Here is a 21,143-nt window from a genome sequence, read left to right on the forward strand (position 1 = left end):
TTGTAGAAAAAATGGTTTTGAAAATAAATTTTTTAAAAAATTGGCCGTGCCCACCCAGTCACATTACCCCCCGCCCCACCAAGCCACGCCCACAGAATCAGTAGTAACAAATTTTAGATTTCACCACTGCTTAAAGTGAGATATTGCAGAGCATTTCCAGCAATGGCTGGGAATCTTGGGGACATGTGGACTTCAATTCCCAGAATCGCTCAGCCAGTATACCGGCTGGAGAATTCTGGGAGTTGGAGTCCACCCATCTTCAAGTTGTCAAGGTTGAGTAACAAGGAGCTAAACTGATCATAATTGCTAATTTGCATAACATGTTAACCAAATGTAAGTTCCACTTGTGCAAACAGGAGTATTATCAATTTTTATTAAGTGATCAGCTATTGAACTTCATGGTCCATGGCTGTTCTTTATCCATATTATTGTAATAAGGGCATAAGTATTAGTCAGGGACTGTAACAACATATAATTGAGTTGATAGCATTGGACAAACAAGATTGCAGTAATCCAATGTCTCACTCATTATAGACACTTGTCCAAGATCTCTTTTAATATTAAAAGAGATACATAACTTTGCAGTAAGCATAAATGTGTAAATGTATGCAGGCTGTCATGCTCTAAAGGTAGTCCTTGACCTACGACCACAACTGAGCCCAGAATTTCCATTGCTAAGTGACACATTTGTTAAGTGGATTTTGCTCCATTTTACAACCTTTCTTACCACAGTTGTTAAGTGAATCACTGCAGTTGTTAAGTTAGTAACACAGCTCGTCAGAAGTCTGCAGAAGGGGATCACATGACCCCAGGACACTGCAGTTGTCAATGAGTCAGTTGCATCCAGATTTTTATAACATGACCATGGGGATGCTGCAAGAGTCATAAGTGTGAAAAATGGTCTTAGGTTATTTTTTTCAATGCCATTGTAACTTCGAACAGTCCACTCAACAACCTGTTATAAGTCGTGGTACTCAGTACAGTGACTGTGGCAGCTACAGATCTGTATGGCGACAGACACAGGTTCTATTTTTGTAAAAGTTGACTGCTATCTTATCGAAAGAAAATTCTGGCTCAGTTTCCATAACATAAGTGACAACCATCTGTCTATTACAATGCTGCCTTATTAAAGAAATTGGACATGGTATCCTTGGGGCAACTGATTTTAATCTCCTTGTTGATACAGATTTCTCTCTTGCTGACAAGACTGAATTGAAGGAGTGCCATAAAGCCAGAGGCTGTTGACCTTCTTAGAGAGTAGAGCAAAAAAGTTTGCACGATTAGTCTTAGAGAGAGGATACTCGCTCAGTTGGGCACACCAACTGGGGAAAATGTAGCTATGTATTCTCCCTGGTAAACCTCACAGGACAATATCCAGGATGTGGAAATCAAAATTTGATTGCTCAGAGGAGGCAAACCTTTGCATGTCGAACTAGGTGGAGGTTTTTTTTTTCCTCATGGATGATTGTATCAGCTACTAACTTTCACTGTTTTAATTACAACTTAACTTCTGCAGACCTCATCTCATATTTAGGAGGTTCTTAAAGGGGCATGCGTAACGCACTTACATGCCTATCGTCCCTGTCACGTTTTAGTTCATTCATTCGAATGTGTCATTTTTGTTTGAGGAATAAATAAATATAAAATAAAATAAAACAAATTGTCTTTGTTGGAGCTGGAAATGTGCTACAGTTTCACATGCAGCCTTGTTTCTTGCATATGATTACAGTTTTCCCCATCCCCCTTTTTTTGGCCAGATTCCAAATTTGGAATCTGCAGCTACATGCATCCCACACACAAATGAGCCATATATGTATATATTAGGGTGCATGCTGTTACATGATTAAGCTTTGAAGTTTGATCTATAAAATGTCATCACTCTACAGGGAAGTTGGATAGAAGCAAGTAGGTGTGCTGAAAAGCCAGGTCTTGTCAAAGCTAGGCATCCTCCCCACGCACACAGAAGCACACAACACAATCCAAACGATATCTTTAGAAATAAATAATGGCAGTCTGCCTAAATGGTATTAGTTATCCTGATGCAATGTTTTGGGTTTCATGCTGTTTGGAGCATTTCAGCATAGGCTGCTATCAATAATTGCAAAGGAAACAACATTGAGATTGAGTGTAGGATCTCTGAAATCCTCTCCTGTAACCTGATAATACACTTTTTAAAATCTTCTGGTAGCATTTTTTAATTTGTTCCCCCCATAGTTACAAAAGAGTAGTCATTTTGATATCCTTCTTATCTTCCTCAAGATCAACTTAACTGGAAATGCCAAACAGTAAGTCTGTCTGTCTGTCTCTCTCTCTCTCTCTTCTCCTCCCTCCCCCACTCTCTCTGTCTGTTTCTGTCTCTCTCTGTGTGTGTCTCTGTCTTTCTCTCTCTCCTCCTTCTCCCTCTCTCTCTCTGTCTCTCTCTGTCTCTCTCTGTCTGTCTCTATATGTCTGTCTCTCTGTCTCTGTCTGTCTGTCTCTCTGTCTGTCTGTCTCTGTCTCTCCTTCTCCCCCTTCTCTCTGTCTCTCTCTGTGTCTCCCCTCCTTCTTCTTCTCCCTCTCCCTCTCTGTCTCTCTATGTGTCTCTCTGTGTCTCTCTCTCCTCCTTCTTTCTGTCTCTGTGTGTCTCTCTCTGTCTCTCTCTCTGTCTTTCTTTCTCTCCTCCTTCTCCCTCTCTTCTCTCTGTCTGTCTCTCTGTCTGTCTCTGTCTCTGTCTCTCTGTCTGTCTCTGTCTCTGTCTCTGTCTGTCTGTCTGTCTCTGTCTCTCTGTCTCTCTCTCACACATATACTCATTCAGATATGGCCCTAATATAATATGTATTACCTAAGAAAAAGACCCTGTAATTGTTGCAAGAAATATACATGCAACTTGACATGCAATGTATCTTGAAATATACATACAGTATAACACATATTGGAACTGTTGCTACTCCTAAATACATGTAAGGAAGAAGTTGAAACCAATAATGGATAAGCATCTTAAGACAAAGGTCATTGCTTAGGCATCATAGAGGTACACCTGAAACATATCTATTGTCAAGATCTTTATAAAAATGGTGTGCTATTACTAATAATATTTGTACAGCCTTCATCTTCTAAGCACCTCAGAACGACCTCTTAGATGGAAGGGAGGTCATTCATTTGACCTTCATAAAGAATTTTACAGCTGGGGAAAAAAAGAGATGTGACCCATAGCTTCATGGCTGGGTTTCAAACTCTAACATCTGAGAACTATATAAAATATTTAGGTATTTATTTAAATTTATATGCATCCTTCTCATTTTGCAAAATGACTCTGGGCAGGTCACAATTAAAATCATACATATAAAAGTATTAAAAATACCAAAAACATGCAAAGATAAAAAACAGAACAACGCAAGACTGGTACAGCCACCTCTAACATAAAATGCCCCCATCAGGACCCGAAGCAAACCAGCTAAGCCAGGTTTTGACACCTTTCAGGAAGGCTAAAAGGGTGGGGACAGACCTCACTACAAGCAAGGAGATAGTCCAAAAAGCAGGGGCCGCAGCAGAAAAGGCTTTTTTTCTTAGATATTGATAGCCAAAAGTCTTTGACAGGGTCTATAGAATGGCCAAGACTGTTCACTCTACTGCATTTTACCATAGCTCTCAGTTTCTCTTCTAAAGTATCCCCATGTAGAGTGCATGGCAGTAATCCAATGTTTACTATGTTTAAGGTTAGGGTTTAATGTTTAATCCAATTCTTACTATTGAATGTTGCTGTAAGATTAAAGATGAGAATTTTATCCAAACCTACAAATGTCAGCAATAGAATGCTGAAATGCTTACCTGAGAATAATACCGAGAAAATCGAAATTCCTCAGAAAATTGAATTGCTCAGAGCTCCTCGTAGCACTATGCAAATGCCAGAAGGAAGAGATACCTCCCTTCCTTCATCCTTTCCGCTATCAGTGTAAAACAATGTGCACAATAAGTAAGTAGGGAAAAATAGGGAATTCTTAAACTTGCTGGAAGAGTCAGAGCAATAAAGGTAAAAATTTCCCCTGTCCAGTTGTGTCTGATTCTAGGAGGCAGTGCTCATTTCCGTTTCTTAGCCGAGGGAAACAGGCATTGTCTGAAGATCTTTCTGTGATCATGTGGCCAGCATGCTATATGCCGAGGTGCACGGAATGCTGTTACTTTCCCATCGAAGTGGTACCTATTTATTTACTTGCATTTGCATGCTTTTGAACTGCTAGGTCGGGGGTCAGCAACCTTAAACCTTAAACACTCAAAGAGCCATTTGGACCCGTTTCCCAAAGAAAAGAAAACACTGGGAGCCACAAAATCCTTCCTGTGCCTGACTATTTCCCGAGCGGCCACAAAACTAGCATATGTAGTTGAATTAAATATTCTGTTTTCTTCTGAAACTTTTCTTTTCTTGGATTTATCCATGGTTGGCCAGGAGTCGAAAAGCTCAGTAAATAGCGTGACGGCGGGTGTCGCACATTGGCAGTTGGTGATGCATATTTTGAGCGACAGGGAGCCGCAGCAGAGGGATGAAAGAGCCACATGCGCCTCCAGAGCCGCGAGTTGCTGACCCCTATGCTAGGTGGGCAGGAGCTGTGGCCAGTAGCAGGAGCTCACCCATTGCTCAGCACTCAGGTTTCAAACCCAGTTTATCAGCTTTCCAGCTGACACGCTCAGTGTCTTTAACTGTTGAGCCATTGCTCCCCTAAAAGTCAGAGTAATAAGACCTGTAAAATGCCTGATTCAAGAGAGCAGTGCTGGGTCCAGAAGAAGAACTTTCCTCTACATCTGGGAGGAGAGAACCCCCTTATTCTCTGAACCCTGATTAAGCCTGTTTATGAAAACCCATTCCATGACTACATGACATACATTCAATCCTACTAGTTCTGAGTACAGATCAAGTGTCAAACCTCCTCCTGAGAAACAATTTATTGAAAAAGAAAGAGACAAACAGAGAAAGTCAGGATTACACTTGTAAACAAGAATGGACAAATTACTCAGAGGGTACAAGATTCATGTGTTTGATGCAATGGGAAATACTCCATCTGTTTTGGAATGTCTTCTTTGCTATGGGGGTTGATCTGTCATATAGCAAATTCTATATATTTCCAGACCAACTCTGACAAAGAAAATATTCCAAAAAGAGTTGGACATTTTATATTGCATCAAAAGAACATTTTCAACTTCCTAAAAAACCTTCCTTCCTTCCTTCCTTCCTTCCTTCCTTCCTTCCTTCCTTCCTTCCTTCCCTCCCTCCCTCCCTCCCTCCCTCCCTCCTTCCTTCCTTCCCACTTTAAAAAAGAACAAGATTTTTAATTATTTTATTTGCTAGCAGTACAAGGAACCAAGGGACTCAAGACCCAAAATAACACATAATAAGGCAACAAGAGAGAACTAAGGACCAAAAGAATGTTTGACCTATTTATTTCTTATTAGTAGGAATTTTAGATTTATCCTGCTTATTTCCCTCCCCCTCGCAACCTTTTTCGACTGTGGTTCTGAATAGCCGGTTTGTTTGTGCTTAGTTGTCACTTTAAATAATTGTACCAAATAGATCCAGTTTTTCTGGATGTGCTGCATTTTTTTCCACGTTTTGCAAACAGGTTTGTTTTATGAGATTTCAGCAGCTATAAAATCCCTGTAGGCCTTTTGCACGGGAAGAGAGTTCCTAGCCTATGAAAGCTACCCGGGAGCTCTGGGTCTGATAGCAGATAGGAGTTTTGCTCTTGCTTCTAAGAGTTTATATTTTACCCTTTCTGCCAGTTGCAGGAATCCAGCTATATTTTCCCAGCTTCAAAAACCTTGTGTGCCATTATCCTAAATTATTAGCCACATATAAAGTATGTTTTAAAGGACAACATAATTCTTATGATGCATATATTTTCCTTTATGGGCTTAAAGAGAACCACAGAATTGCTTGTAGTTAATGTTTGATAAGTAGTTCTAAGTCAGTCTGCCAAAGGAAAAAACCTAGAAGCCAAATAAAAACCAAGTAGATAAAAGCTAAGTGTTATCAAGGCAGTTATTGAGTGTCTGGAAAAAGAAGAAACTGCAGGTTAAATAAAAACTGAATGAATGAATGAATGAATGAATGAATGAATGAATGAATGAATGTATTGGCTAGTCTGAGAAATTATAAATAAACAATAAAAAATAATTTTCCATTCTAGTCTATCATCAAGTATTTTCAAGTGGTTTCTTATCCAATTATTGACCAGGGCCAACATACTTAGCTTCTGAGACCAGACACGATCAGGAAGGTGACTCTTCTAAGGAAATGTTTTAGTGAAACTCCAATTGAATGACCAACAATACCCCTTTATGGAACATAATCCGGAGCATTAGGGAACATTTAGGTGGAAATTATGTTTCTCCTCACAATTTTTAAAATGGAAGAGCCACAATTTATTAATGTTAATATTCATCTGAATCAGGGGTGAAATTCAAATTTTTTCCCTACCAGTTCTGTGGGCGTGGCTTAGTGGGCATGGCAGGGGAAGGATACTGCAAAATCCCCATTCCCTCCCCACTCCTGGGGGAAGGATATTGCAAAAACTCCATTCCCACTCCACTCTGGGGCCAGCCAGATGTGGTATTTGCTGGTTCTCTGAACTACTCAAAATTTCCGCTACCAGTTCTCCAGAACCTGTTAGAACCTTCTGGATTTCACCCCTGATCTGAATGATAGCACCATAGATCTCACAGCTTAAACGCTAGCATATATTTGTAGTTTCCTAGTATGATTTGATTGCTTATTGTACTTTATGACTATCACTAAGTGTTGTACCTTATGATTCTTGATGAATGTATCTTGTCTTTTTATGTACACTGAGAGCATATGCATCAAAGACTTGTGTGTCTAATCACACTTGGCCAATAAAGAATTCTATTCTATTCTATTCTATTCTATTCTATTCTATTCTATTCTATTCTATTCTATTCTACTCTACTCTACTCTACTCTACTCTACTCTACTCTACTCTGTTCTGTTCTGTTCTGTTCTGTTCTGTTCTGTTCTATTGTTGGCTTCTGATTTGGAGAAAAGAAAGGGGGCTGAACAGTCAGTTTCCCTCATGGTTACTATTACTAGTCTTCTTTTGCTGGGTTTAAAAAAGGAAACAGCATAGATTTGACAGCAGGGGAGAATAATAGAAGCAGACCAAAAGCAAGGAGAATAAAATAGGATCAGGGAATTGTGGCTATCATTTTTGGCAGGATGCTAAATTGTTATTTTGGTCAAGTATAGAAACAAGCATACCATAATAACAATACAGTGTCAGAGTTGACTAAAGAACATTTTTTTTTTTGTGCCCAAACCACATATCTTCTTATTAGTCTTGTTAAAAGAACATTTCTTGCATGCCTAAAGCCTGGGATGGGAGCTCTTTCATAGTAAATATAATTATAAATTATGATAACTCGTGAGATTTTCATCTGTGTTTTGATAAGACTTATTCCAAATGCGCCGTGGGGGGAAAGGGATGAGGATCCAATGGGAAGGCAATTAACTCTTCAGTGCAAGCCAATTCACACAATTACGTAGAGGGAAAAATGTGCACAATAATCTGGATGTGTCACCCTGAAATTAACCAAATGTGCTAGTCAAAATTAACATCATATCTCAAAATATGACAGAGGAAGGGGAAACACTTCCTCTTGTCAGAGGAAAAGATAATAAGAGGCCATGGCAATTCAAAGTGCCTTTTGAAAATATGCCTTCTCTAAGGAAATAGGGACACGTTCCAGGGGACGCGATGGCTCAGTGGCTAAGACACTGAACTTGTCAATTGAAAGGTCAGCAGTTCAGCGGTTCGAATCCCTAATGCTTCGTAATGGGGTGAGCTCCCATTACTTGTCCCAGCTTCTGCCAACCTAGCAGTTCAAAAGCACGTAAAAAATGCAAGTAGAAAAATAGGCACCACCTTTGGTGGGAAGGGAACAGTGTTCTGTGCGCCTTTGGCATTTAGTCATGCCGGCCACATGACCATGGAGACGTCTTCGGACAACACTGGCTCTTCGGCTTTGAAACGGAGATGAGCACCGACCCCTAGAGTCGGGAATGTCTAGCACATATGTGTGAGGGAACCTTTACCTTTATCTTTAAGGAAATAAAGAAGTGTGAGTTTAATGCACAATATCCTATTTGTGTGTGTACATACAAAATATTCAAATATTTTAAATATTCATAGCCTATAAATATCTTATGGTGGATTACAGTCCATACACCATAAATCCAAGGTGTGCATAATCTCAAAGCTTGGATAATATAGAGATGAATTATATTCCTATAATACTTCCAAAAGAGGATATTATCATTCAGGGTCCAAGCTAGTTATTTGTTTATTTATTTATTAGATTTTTATCTTGCCTATATTACTTTATAAGTAACTTAAGGTGTCAAACATACCTATTACTCCTTTCTCCTCCTATTTTCCCCCCAACAACAACCCTGTGAAGTGAGTTGGGCTGAGAGAGAATGATTGACCCAAAATTATCCAGTTGGTTTTCATGCCTAAGGCAGTACTGGAACTCCTAATCGCCTAGTGATTGGCCCAAAGTCAACCTCCACCTTTCAGGTATAAGGCAAAACTAGAACTCTCAGTCTCCTGGTGATTGGCCCAAAGTCACCCAGCCAGCTTTTATACCTAAGGCGGGACTAGAACTCACAGTTGCCTGGTTTTTAGGCAAGTGCCTTAACCCCTAGAGCAGGGATGTCAAACTGGATTTCTTTCAGGGCCGGATCAGCATTGTAGTTCTCCTCTGTGGGCTGTTGGGGGGGAGTGGGATGGACACCTCATGCAGCACCCTGCCAGCCAAAACAGGGCATGGGGGGCTGCTCACGCCCACCCTGCACCTCATTTTTGGCCTCCACAGCCTCCTGCAGCACTCTCCCGACTGAAAACTGCCCCCCCGGAGGCTCCGCAAGGCCTCCATGTGGCCTGTTTTTGGCCGGCAGAGTGCTGCTGGAGGCCGGGGAGGCCGAAAATGGGCTGCATGAGGGTTTTGTGAGGCACTGCATGTCGGTCCTTTGATATTTCCACACCAGCACCGCAGGCCAGATTTAAGCACCTCACAGACTGGATCTGGTCCACGGGCCTTGAGTTTGACACCCCTGCCCTAGAGTCTACACCAAACTGGCCATTGCACTTCCCAACACTGCCTACTGGTTTTCCCCTTCCTTGCCCTTTCAAATACTTGGTAAAGTGTAGTGAGGGCTCTCTTCACAGTTCTGAGTGCCCTCTTGCTCATCAATCCCTTGTTAAAAGAAAGACCCTCAGAGAAAGCTGGTTTATTCACCCCAGCTCTGTAACAATTGGCTTCTCATTTTTCAATTCAGTCAAAGTGAATAAAACAAGGGCATTTCTAGATTAATTAAATTCTCATTTTGTATAGCAAGACAATATGTTGGAAATAAATGAACGCATCTCTTAGGAATCAGGAATTAAATAATGCTTTAGAAATTAAGGTAGGCACATACGGTAGTTCAAAGAAAAACTACAACTGTAATTGTAAATGTAAGTCTCTTAAAAGGAGGTTGCCTAGAAGCAATGATTAAAAAAAGTCATTCTTTCATATCTTAAATCTTTTTTTTATATTGAAAGTATTCACACTTAATTTGCATTCATTTGGATTATTAAAAAGCCCCCCTTGAGTCAGAATCAATTCCTTGATTCTCTGGGCACATTGGTCTAATTTTTTGGCAACAACATATTAATGGTTTTTCATTGTCATCTTCCATAATACTTTTTCAATTTCCCAGTTTAGCCTATAGCCCTGGCATTTCCCAATAATATTCCAGTTACAGTATTACCTAATTATTCTTAGCTTTCTAAGAATACCCCAAGGTCATCCAGCTTAGACTTCATGCCTAAGGCAAGACTACGATTCACAGCCACCTGGTTTTTAGCTTGTCTTAAGCACTCCACCAAACTGTAATAGTTGAATATTACAACATGATAAATTATTCTGAAAACTTTCAATTTGAGTTAGCTTTCAATACAATATCATCATGATAATTTCAAGTAGGACTTGAAAATTTCAGTGAATATGCAAAAAAAAATTAAAGCAGAAATTTATTCAGCTCAAACTTACAATAAAGTTAAATTCAGCTTAAGGCAATAATCCATGGCAGATAATACTTGCAGCCCAAGAGTTATTAGTTATGATGGCAGATTGCTAAAAGCCATTCAGCTCAATCAGCTGCTCTCCCTGAATTTCCCTGAGCTACATGGAGTCACAGTAAGACCTTGTCATTATGTGTTGCTTTTATTCATTTATAAGATTTTTATTCTGCTTATTGTACAAGAGTTCAAGGCAACACATGTAGTGCTCCCTCCTCTTATTTTTAATAATCCTGTAAAATAGGCTGGGTTATGAGAGAATGACTGGTCCAAATGAGCTTCTGTGACTCACGATGGACTCAACTTAGATTGCTCTTAGATTGTCTATCATTTTAACCATTACACCATGGAGGCTCTCAAAAGGAGTTCAAAAGAACAAAAGTGTGCAGTGATACAGTGTGATCAATGCATTTCTCATACAATGTTTTCTCATGCTTCTTAGATATACTTTATGGTCAATAGTAACATGTAATGGAATGTGTGAATGACTTTGGGGGACAAGGGGAAGAGATGCAACCTAGTGTCAGAAGAATAATTTGGGGTTCCAACTTGACCCGGGCCTGTGCAAGAATAAATAAAAATGAGATCCAGACAGCTGTGAGGAAAGAAGAAATATTTATTCCTAAGAGGAAAACAGTTTGCATTTAGGGCCAGGCTGCAGAGAAATGGGGGACATCAGCAGATTTTTTTCGAGGAGCTTGTCCAGAGTACGGAAAGTGTCTACATGCTGATTCTAGGGTGACAGAGGTGTGTGTGTGTGTGTGTGTGTGTGTGTGTGTAGCTTTGTTTCTTCTTGTGAATATGCAGTTCCTCTGGTAAACCTAATTTAATAACTCTGTGTTTCCAGACCTTATCCTTTGACCTATGTGGATTAGGTCTAGGTAACCTATTTGGGCAGGGGTGGGTTCTAAATTTTTTTACTACCGGTTCTGTGGGCGTGGCTTATTTTTTGGGCGTGGCTTGATGGTCATGTGACAATTATTTAGGATTTAGCAAAGGTACTGGTCTACCAGGCTTTTAACTGCTTGCAGAGCTGTACCGATCTACCCATTTATTTTTGCAGGCACTGGTCTACTTGTGTATTTTTGCAGGCACTGATCTACCCATTTATTTTTGCAGGCACCAGTCTACTCATTTGTTTTCTTTTAACACTGATCAGCTGTAGGGCGGCCCTTTGAAGCCCCAAGGCAAGAGTTTAAACAGTTTTTTTTCCCTCTAGCCATCAGCTGGGACTCAGGAGGCAGCAATAGATTGGAGGTGGGGCCAAATAGAAGGTAAGAATAACGCGGGGGTGGGGGGGCAGGGGGGTGGGGGGGCAGGGTGGGGGCAGAGGGCGGGGGGGCAGGGGGGCAGAACTGGTTTAGTGATATCATATCGTCACCGCTACCGGCTCGGCGGAATCGGGAGGAACCCATCACTGTATTTGGGGGTGTGAGGAAGTTTGCTAATTTTAGTTGAGTTAGTTTCAGCTTGACTATCAATTATCTAGCAGAGCTACTGATTTCAGATTACTGCGGATTCTGTTAATATTTTAAGGGAAGATGGAAACCGTATAAAGAATGAAATATATTTGGATATAAAACTTCTCACACTAGGAAGCAATAAGACAAAAGAGGGAGAGGTCCCCAGTGATTTAACTGTCAGAGAATTTTTTTTTTTAGGAAAGACCCATCAAAACTGTTCAGGCAGTTTAAAGCGGCTCAGGAAATTTGTACTTTCAGACTTGCGAGGTTGATGTCAGCCCCACTGAGGTAAACCAGATAGGAAACCTGACTATATGAACTAATTTTACTTTATTGTAAGACTACATGAATAGAATCTTGAAAATCTGAACGTAAATTTTTTTATCATCCCATCATCACTACAAACTTCCCACTGCCACTCTTTAACTGCTTGTTCATTTAATATTAAGTGTGGCAAAATGATTATGCTGCCTATAACAAAACAGGAATAATTGATTACAAACATCCTCTTCTTCATAACTGAGATCATGCAAACACTGCTTTGTTGGTTTATTAGTGTAGCCACTGCTGAATTCTATTAGTGTGTTTGGGGGTTTAAACTTTGTGGTACGGAATTTTTCCATGTCTTTAAATGGGAGGCTGCGTATTAATTTTTGTCATGACTGAAAGTGGCTCTTTGGGTTAAACTGGTGAATTCCAACAAACAAACAAAAATCTGAACAAGACTCAAAGTGCTTTAAAGATGGAGTGGTGAACCACAGAAATGCTGTTTGGACAATTGTGCTACATCAGGAGGCTCCCATTTGATTGAGTTATACACTAAACTTTGTCTGGAATGTTAACTCAGCTTGCTGTGCTGACAGAGTGAGGTTTTTTTTTTTCCCCCTTTTAACAAATTAAATATTACATGGAAAACATCCTGTCAGCTTAACCTATTTGGCACACAATATTTAAAAGTTCTATATTATCCTCCTCGATGTACAGCCTTAAACGTTTAAGATCTTCACTCTAGAATTCACCCATCCACTGAGCCTACAGTCTGAATAGATGACAGTCGTTTTTTTCCCCACAGAACTGGAAGTTGACTGTTTTCCTGGGAATTTTGTGTCACACCAATTATACAGTCATGGCATGAATCCCCACAGTAGATCATTTTGAATTGATTATTTGAAAATACTGTTGCATAGCTAGAATCATAGATAAGAAGGAAGTTGGATGCTCTGTTCCTTGCATGAATTGAAATTAAAGCACCGTATCAGATGTTTAGCAGGCATAAAAATTTAATAAAGAAATAAATAAAAGTGGATAGGTTAACGCTAAAAATTAAAGAAAAAGATGATTCTTTTTTCTTTTGGTATTTTTTTTAAAAAAATTTACACTAACAAACACATAATACATCAATCCTTCCGTGTGTCATCTTGGTATTTCTTCAGTAACTTCTTCTTCTTTTTGATTACTCCTCCTATCTTCATTTCTTCCCTTATAATTTCCATTTCTCTATTACAATATTTCCCCCCAAGTACAATACATTTAATATAATATTCTCCTATTTCGTTAGAAAAAGAGGATTCTGAATATTTTATGACATGGGAACTTTTTTACAAATGGTTAGTCGATAGATACAGAGATCAGATGGACGGGTTTATATGAAATATGGATTATATGAGAAAGAAAAATTGATTAGTAAACATTTTGATGCTTATATAATTGATGTTACTATGGAAAATAGTACAGTATACTTTATAACAATGATTGATTGTATCTACTATATGTTCGTATGTTGATATGATCATAATGATTATGAGGATGTTTAAATTTTAACACTTTTGTTACGTAGAAAACACACTTCAATTTAGAAATGGAATTTGTGCTATAAAAACAATAAAAACAATATTTTAAAAAAAGAAATAAATAAAGTTGGTTGTGTTGGTTTATTTTAACAGATTTTTTAATCACACCTTTTTTTCATTAACTACTCAAGCTGGCACAAGTATACCTAATATTCCTTCCTCCTCCTATTTTTTCCTACAATAACCCTGTGAGGTGGGTTGAGCTGAGAGAGAGTGACTAACTCAAAGTCACACAGGCAGTTTTCCATGACTAAGGAGAGACTAGAACTCACAGTCTCCTGGTTTCTAGGCCCGCACCTTAACCACTGCAGTAAACGAACTTTGTTCACCCAACAAAGTGGATGTGTAAGGTATAACTTTACACTACATCTTTGGATAAATGGTTCCATTGTCAAGCTGTTCTTTTTGTTAGAAAGTGCATCTCCACATACAGGCAAAATATGACTTTTTGTCATCTAACAATCCATCATTCTGTCTTCTGGAAGACAGGGAAGCACTGTCTCTTCGGCTTTGAAACGGAGACGAGCACCGCCCCCTAGAGTCAGGAACGACTAGCCCGTATGTGCAAGGGGAATCTTTACCTTTACCATTAGGTGAATCAAACTGCTTACACCAGTGGAAAGAGGAAAACATTCCTCCTGATGCAAAGAAATAAATAAAACATGGAGGGAGATCCACTTTCCCAGAAATCTAAAGGCAGGTTAAAGATGACATCATCTCTTTGTGCTCTCTCAAAATAGCTGATCCTTGTTCTGAATTATGAAGGAAGTGCAGATGAACCCCTAATGTGGCCCATTCAGTGATCCAAAATAAATGAATGTATTAAACTGGACTATAGCAGTGCACAGGAAATTACACTTAAAAAAAAAAGAATCATCAAAATGTCCACATTTCTTCATTAAGGATGGGTAGGAAAGACCTTGGTATTAGAAAAATATAAATGGAAGAAAAAGCATTATGGGGATTTTCACCCAACTCTACCTTAGAAAATATGTCCTCTGTGCTTGTTTCCAAATTGTTGGAAAATATGCTAAGCCTTCCCCACTTTGCTGCATCCAGTGCCAGTTCTCCTTGGCTTCGTGACATTGATAGGGCCATTTTCAATGGCATGAGAGAAAGATGCCTCTTGCAAAGACACAAATTTGACATGGCACTCGGGAGATAATTGACGCAAAATGACATATTCCGTCAAAGTCTTACAATGTTGCTAGCGGTCAAATTGACACAAACTGTCATATTCTGTCAAAGCTTCACAATATTGCTTATGGTCAGACCTATCTGCTTTGCCATTACAGGGGCAGGATTCTTTCTGGTTGCCAATATCAATCAATCTTGTTTTTGCTTCACAAGGACAGCTGCTCAAGAGATTCCTTTGAATGTTACATGTGAGGACCGTCCTCTTAATATCAGGAACTTCCACAATTTCGCTGCCTGAAATTGTGCTTTACTATTTCACAAAATAGCAGTGTAAGTCTCAAAGTCTTCTCTCTTTAAATCCATTTTTTTTAAAAAAAAAAAATCTGTCTCCTATGCCCCTTCATCCATTATAGAGTACCTATACCTTGACCTAGTTTGAGATAGGGGATATACAAACTGATTTAAATGTTAATGAACTGATTAAAGAGATTGGATAATGCCTTTGTTAATGTAATTACAAGGGAAAAGCATACCCCATATAAAGGATGGATGCTTTCCCTCATCCTATATTATGAATTTCATCAGAAGAAAATTAAACAGGATAATAATTCTTCTTCTTTGTTTTTCTAACATGGATACAATCTACTTAAATTAGGAAGAAATCCATCTGCACATTTAAGTAAAATTTCACTTAAATAATTTTCGTTTCTGACAGCTGGAACTGAGCTTCAGCTGCTCATTGAAGGCCAGGAGAACAAATATCTCAGATGTTGACCAAAGTCACATTCAGATCTGTTGTGTGACTCAGGTAAGAAAAAGCAGAGTAATGAACCTGCCTTGTTATCATGGTTGTATGGTGTATTCAAGTAGAGGATGGCATGGAAAAGCTACAATAATTCACTTAGAATCCAGGCACTCATCCACTTAATATAACACCCTAAATCCTCTGATAACAAAAGCAAAGCTTTCATCTAAATCAGGGGTGTCAAACTGGATTTCTTCGAGAGCTGGATCAACATTATAGTTCTCCTTCGTGGGCTGGGGGGCGGGAGGAGCAGGAGATGGGACAGATGCCTCCTGCAGCACTTTGGAGGCCAAAACAGGGCGGGGGGGGGCATGTAAGGCCCCAGTGTCCCATTTTCAGCCTGGATAGACTCCTGCAGAAATTTGCTGGCCAAAATGGGGCATGGGAGGGCCCGGGAGGGCCCGGGAGCCCCCCCCAGTGCCCTGTTTTTGGCCTGGATGGTGAAGTGCTGCAGGAGGTCATCCAGGTCCCAAAATGGGGTGCAGGGGGGGCATGTGCAGCTCCCCTGCACCCCGTTTTGGCTGGCAGAGTGCTGCAGGAGGATATCCAGGCCGAAAACGGGTCGCAGGGGGCTACACGCTGCCCCACACAGCCCATTTTGGCTGCCAGAGGCACTGCGGGCCGGTCCTTTGCTATTTCCAGGCCGGCCCCATGAGCCAGATTTAAGCACCCTGTGGGCCTTGAGTTTGACACCCCTGATCTAAATTGTTCATACATGCATAGGAACTTTCATCACTTTTTTGCAAATATGCAGCCTTAATAGCAGCCAAGTCAGGGGACAGAGTTAGCCAATGTAATGCCACTCCTCCTGTTACATGTGTAGAAAATGCATCCATAACAAAAGGCTGAAGAAAGATGTGATCTTTTAGAGGAAAAAAATGCCAAAGTGGGTTCTTCAACAGCACTGCAAACACAGGTTGCTCCTGCCTGCCCAACCCCCTTGTTATCCCAGCCAGTCAGCCCCTGAGCCACAGGTACCACAAAACCTCAAGTGGATTGCCCACCTTTCACATGTGCAGTAGAAGTGCATGCTTCAAAAATGATTCAGAGAAGTTGCTTTGAAACATATAGCATCTGTTTAAAACAGCTGTGTCTTCTTTTCAGTCTTCCACTTGAGCCTGCAGTAGTCACATTAAAAAGTCACAATGAAGATAGTGTCATGGAAGGAGAAAAATCAGAGCATAACTCTGAAGAAGAAGATCACACTGAAGCAACGATTGCTTATTAAGGAAGAGGAGCAGGGAATAATAGGCAGGTAAGAATTTTATAAGAACTTGCCCTGTTGAGTGAGAAATTCTAAGATTCTGGTTTGTGGGCAGGGCTATGCTAGACAACTAGGGACCTGTTGGGCCATTCAGATATGTTTCTTCAGCAGATTCTTCAATACCTTCAACAATGGCAGTGTTTATAATATACTGTCTTCAATGGGAAATAAAGTGAGGGAGATATTCAGGGAGGTATTCAGTGATGTAGCTGCCTTGAAAGTAGCCTACACTGAATTGTACCACACAGTCAAATATCAGGAGTTGACCATGAGAAATGTTTTATGAATTTTTTTATTATGTCATCAAATGTTTTATAAAATTTGCCAAATTTCAATCCAGATTCTGGACACATTCTGCAAGTTAGCTCATTTGAGGTACCTTGGTTCCAAAAATTGTTGCCCTACAATGTACAATTTTGTCCAGTTCAAGGTTATAGACACAATAGTTTTAGTACTATTCTAGACAACCCATGACCTGTTGAGTTATTATTTCAGAGACATTTCCTTACCATATTCCTCCAAATCTCCAATTAATTCCTGCCAGCTTTCCATAGATATGAATATATAGCCAGATACATAAGAAAAACAATGACAGAGCTTCTAAAGTACTTCCTTCGCTGGAAAAGTTCTTAAAAATACAGAGAGATATTCAAAGAAGTAGTATCTGCCTTGAAAATAGACCATGCTGAACAATATAGGATGGTCAAATGTCAGCAATTGACCATAGGAAATGTTTAATGACATTTTGTATTATGTCATAAAAGTTCAATCCCACAGAAGTCTTGGGACCCAGAAATTGGATGTATTCTGTAAGTTAACTCATTTGAAGTAACTTGGTTGACAAACTTTTACCCTGTTTAAGGTTGGTCAAGAAGCAATGGATGGAAAATAATCAAGGGGAGAAGCAATTTAGAACTAAGGAGAAATTTCCTGACAGTTAGAACAATTAATCAGTGAACAACTTGCCTCAATAAGTTATGGGTGCTCCAACACTGGAAGTTTTTAGAGATTAGACAACCATTTATCTGAAATGGCATAGGGCTGTGATGGCGAACCTATGGCATGTGTGCCACAGGTGGCACGGAGCGCCCTGTGGGCACGTGAGCCATTGCCCCAGTTCAGCTCTGCCACGCAAGCGCGCACACCTCCCGCCAGCCAGCTGGTCATCGGGTCTCTGACGTGCATGCATGGGGGGCACTGTATGTGTGGGAGGTGCATGCGCATGTGTGGGAGGTGCATGCACATTGCTCCACAGGGGTGGAGCAATGTGCACAGGGCTCTGTGCGCATAGCATTTTGGGGGTTCAGGCACACATGCACACATTTATGTGCATGCGCTTGTGCTTTGGGCACTCGGTCTGGAAAAGGTTAGCCACCACTAGCCATTGTCTCTTGTTAACAAACAGAAGAATGTTGACAGGATTAGACACATGCCCTTAACTGACTATGACATGTCTGCAGCTTTTGTCCCAATTATATTGTTGCCTCTTCCTTATTAGTTTTGCCTTAGACAATTGCTTGGGGCTGGATCTCCATTGCCTCTAGCCAGTTTCATTCTTCCTTTGTCAATGAAGCAAAATGTTTTTCTTTTTGGCAAAGAGAGGATGGGAAAATTATGGGGGAGGGAATCATTTCCTTGGATGGTGTGGGATTATGGAGAAACTGAACATGTTCTCTATTACATCCTCAGGAGAGATGTCCTAAAAACACCTCTGTTTGAAGGAGTCAATTCAAAATGGCCACCTCTTTTTGTCAGGCCCAGGTGAAAATCCCAAAACAGATTTATTTTTTTTGAAGAAGTGTTGCTTCTATGTTCTAGCATCTTCTGAAGCAGCTCCATGTCTGAACTGCAGATAGTCCTTGACTTATGACCACAATGGAGCCCAAAATTTCTGTTGTTAAACAAGGCAGCAGTGAAGTGAGTTTTGCCCCATTCTACAGCTTTTGTTAAGTAAATTACTGCAGTTGTTAAGTGAAATGTACAGTTGTTAAGCAAATCTGGCTTCCCCCATTGAGTTTGCTTCTCAGAAGCCAGTTGGGAATGTCACCAATGGTGATCACAGGATTCCAGGAAAAAGTGCCTGAATTTTTATCACATGTCATGGACTGCAATGGTCCTAAGTGTGCAAAACCAGTCATAAATCACTTTATTCAGTGCCAATGTAACTTCAGTCACTAAACAAATGGTTGTAAGTTGATTACCTGTATTATCTAACTGCATTACTTATAACTGCATCTGTTGCCAGCCAACTTAAAAGGAGAGTGAAATTGTTTCTAAATTAAGGGAGATGATCTTGGTGACCTCACAAGTGCTAGCCAGCCAGAGTTACTTTCGTAACTTTATTGAAAACTTCACAGAAGTTTAGAATAGAATAACAGAGTTGGAAGGGACCTTGGAGGTCTTCTAGTCCAACCCCCTGCTTAGGCAGGAAACCCTATACTCTTTCAGACAAATGGTTGTCCAATCGCTTCTTAAAAACTTCCAGTGTTGGAGCATTCACAACTTCTGCAGGCAAGTTGTTCCACTAATTATTCGTTTTAACTGTCAGGAAATTTCTCCTTAGTTCTAAGTTGCTTCTCTCCTTGATTAGTTTCCATCCATTGCTTCTTGTTCTACCCTCAGGTGCTTTGGAGACTTGCTTGACTCCCTCTTCTTTGTGGCAGCCCTTGAGATATTGGAAGACTGCTATCATGTCACCCCTAGTCCTTCTTTTCATTAAACTAGGCATACCCAGTTCCTGCAACCGTTCTTCATATGTTTTAGCCTCCAGTCCCCTCACCATCTTTGCTGCTCTTCTCTGCACTCTTTCTAGAGTCTCCACTTTTTTTTTTTTTTACATTGTGGTGACCAAAACTGGATGCAGTATTCCAAGTGTTTTCTGTTCAGTTTGCAATCATTGCTGCCATAGCAATTCCATTCGAGCCAGTCTCGTTACTCTACAAACATAAAACTTCATGCTCAGCCTTCATACACTAATATTCTTATCCTCTTTCGATGACATGAAGTTCAGCCTTTTAATCAGCGCACCTGTTGTCTCCCACTCACTTCGACTGCTCTTCCTCAGGCACAGGTTCCTAGCCAACCTGTTTTATTAAAAAGCCATGCTCTGTGTCTGCGACGGAGGAGAATAAACAAATTGTCAGGCAGCTCCTGTAAGTTCATCATCACCTGCTCGCATTTGCTAGTCAAAACTGCAGCAGGCAGACACAACAACCCATCACGTTCCTGCCGAGGGCTGTTTTCTAATAAAACCAACACTGTTGCAGCATTAAAAAATATGTCATTGTGATACCGGCACTTTTAGAAAATCCTTGTCTCCCATTTCACTTGACAGAAACAAAAAAGCACATTCAGTCTTTCCCATAGACAACAGATAAAACTATAGAAGTAGGCGGGAATGTTCTGTGTTCGTTCTTCTCCCACCCCCAAAGTTTATCTCCCACCCCCCAAAACTCAGTTGTTTTTCCATGCCTAGTGAGGTGTTCAGCCTTCCCTGGGCTGTTTGGGGATTATTATTTCTGTTAAGCTGTTCTTGCCTTATTGCCCTCCACTGCTCCACTGCATAAACGCAAAATACAAGTCAGCCCCCTCCCCAGAGGTGGTATTCAGCTGGTTCTGACCAGTTCTGGCAAACTGGTAGCGGAAATTTTGAGTAGTTCAGAGAACCGTCAAATACCACCTCTGGTTGGCCCCGCCCCAATCTATTCGCTACCTCCCGACTCCCAGCTGATTGAGTCCCAGCTGATTGGCTGGGTCTTCTTTTGTTGCCCTGGAGCTGGAAAGTAGTTTAGTGGGTTGGGGAGAGAATGGAGAATTTACAGTATCCTTCCCCTGGAGTGGGGTGGGAATGGAGATTTTGCAGTAACCTTCCCCTGCCACACCCACCAAGCCATGCCCACCAAGCCATGCCACACCCACCAAGCCATGCCCACGGAACCGTAAGTAAAAAAAATTGAATCCCACCACTGCCCCTCCCCCAATGTCCTGAAAAGTTCAGCTACATTCTTATTTTATTATCACATTATCAAACAGGTTCTGCTGCAGTTGCCAGATGGGGTAGAGGTTGCGTTGTAGACCCCCAATCTCATAAAAGTTTCCCACCACTCTCATCACCGTCCCCACCAAATATAAGAGAAAGTGGAGACACAAGAATTAAAAGAAAATACAGGAAGTCCTTGACTTACAACCATAATTGAGCCCCGTATTTCTGTTGCTAAGCAAGACCGTTGTTGAATTTTGCCCCATTTTATGAGCTTTCTCATGCCACCGTTGTAAAGTGAATCACTGCAGTCGTTAAGTTAGTAACACCGTTGTAATGTGAAGCTGGTTTCCCCATTGACTTTGTTTGTCAGAAGGTCACAAAAAGGGATCACATTATCCAGGGACATCGCAACCGTCATAAATATGAGCCAGTTGCCAAGGATGCAAATTTTGATCATGGGACTATGGGGATGCTATAACAGTTGTGTGAAAAACGGTCATAAGTCGCTTTTTTCAGTGTCATTGAAACTTCAG

Source organism: Pantherophis guttatus, chromosome 3, assembly GCF_059756535.1.
Source record: "Pantherophis guttatus breed Tessera chromosome 3, ASM5975653v1, whole genome shotgun sequence".
Classification (NCBI taxonomy): Eukaryota; Metazoa; Chordata; class Lepidosauria; order Squamata; family Colubridae; genus Pantherophis; species Pantherophis guttatus.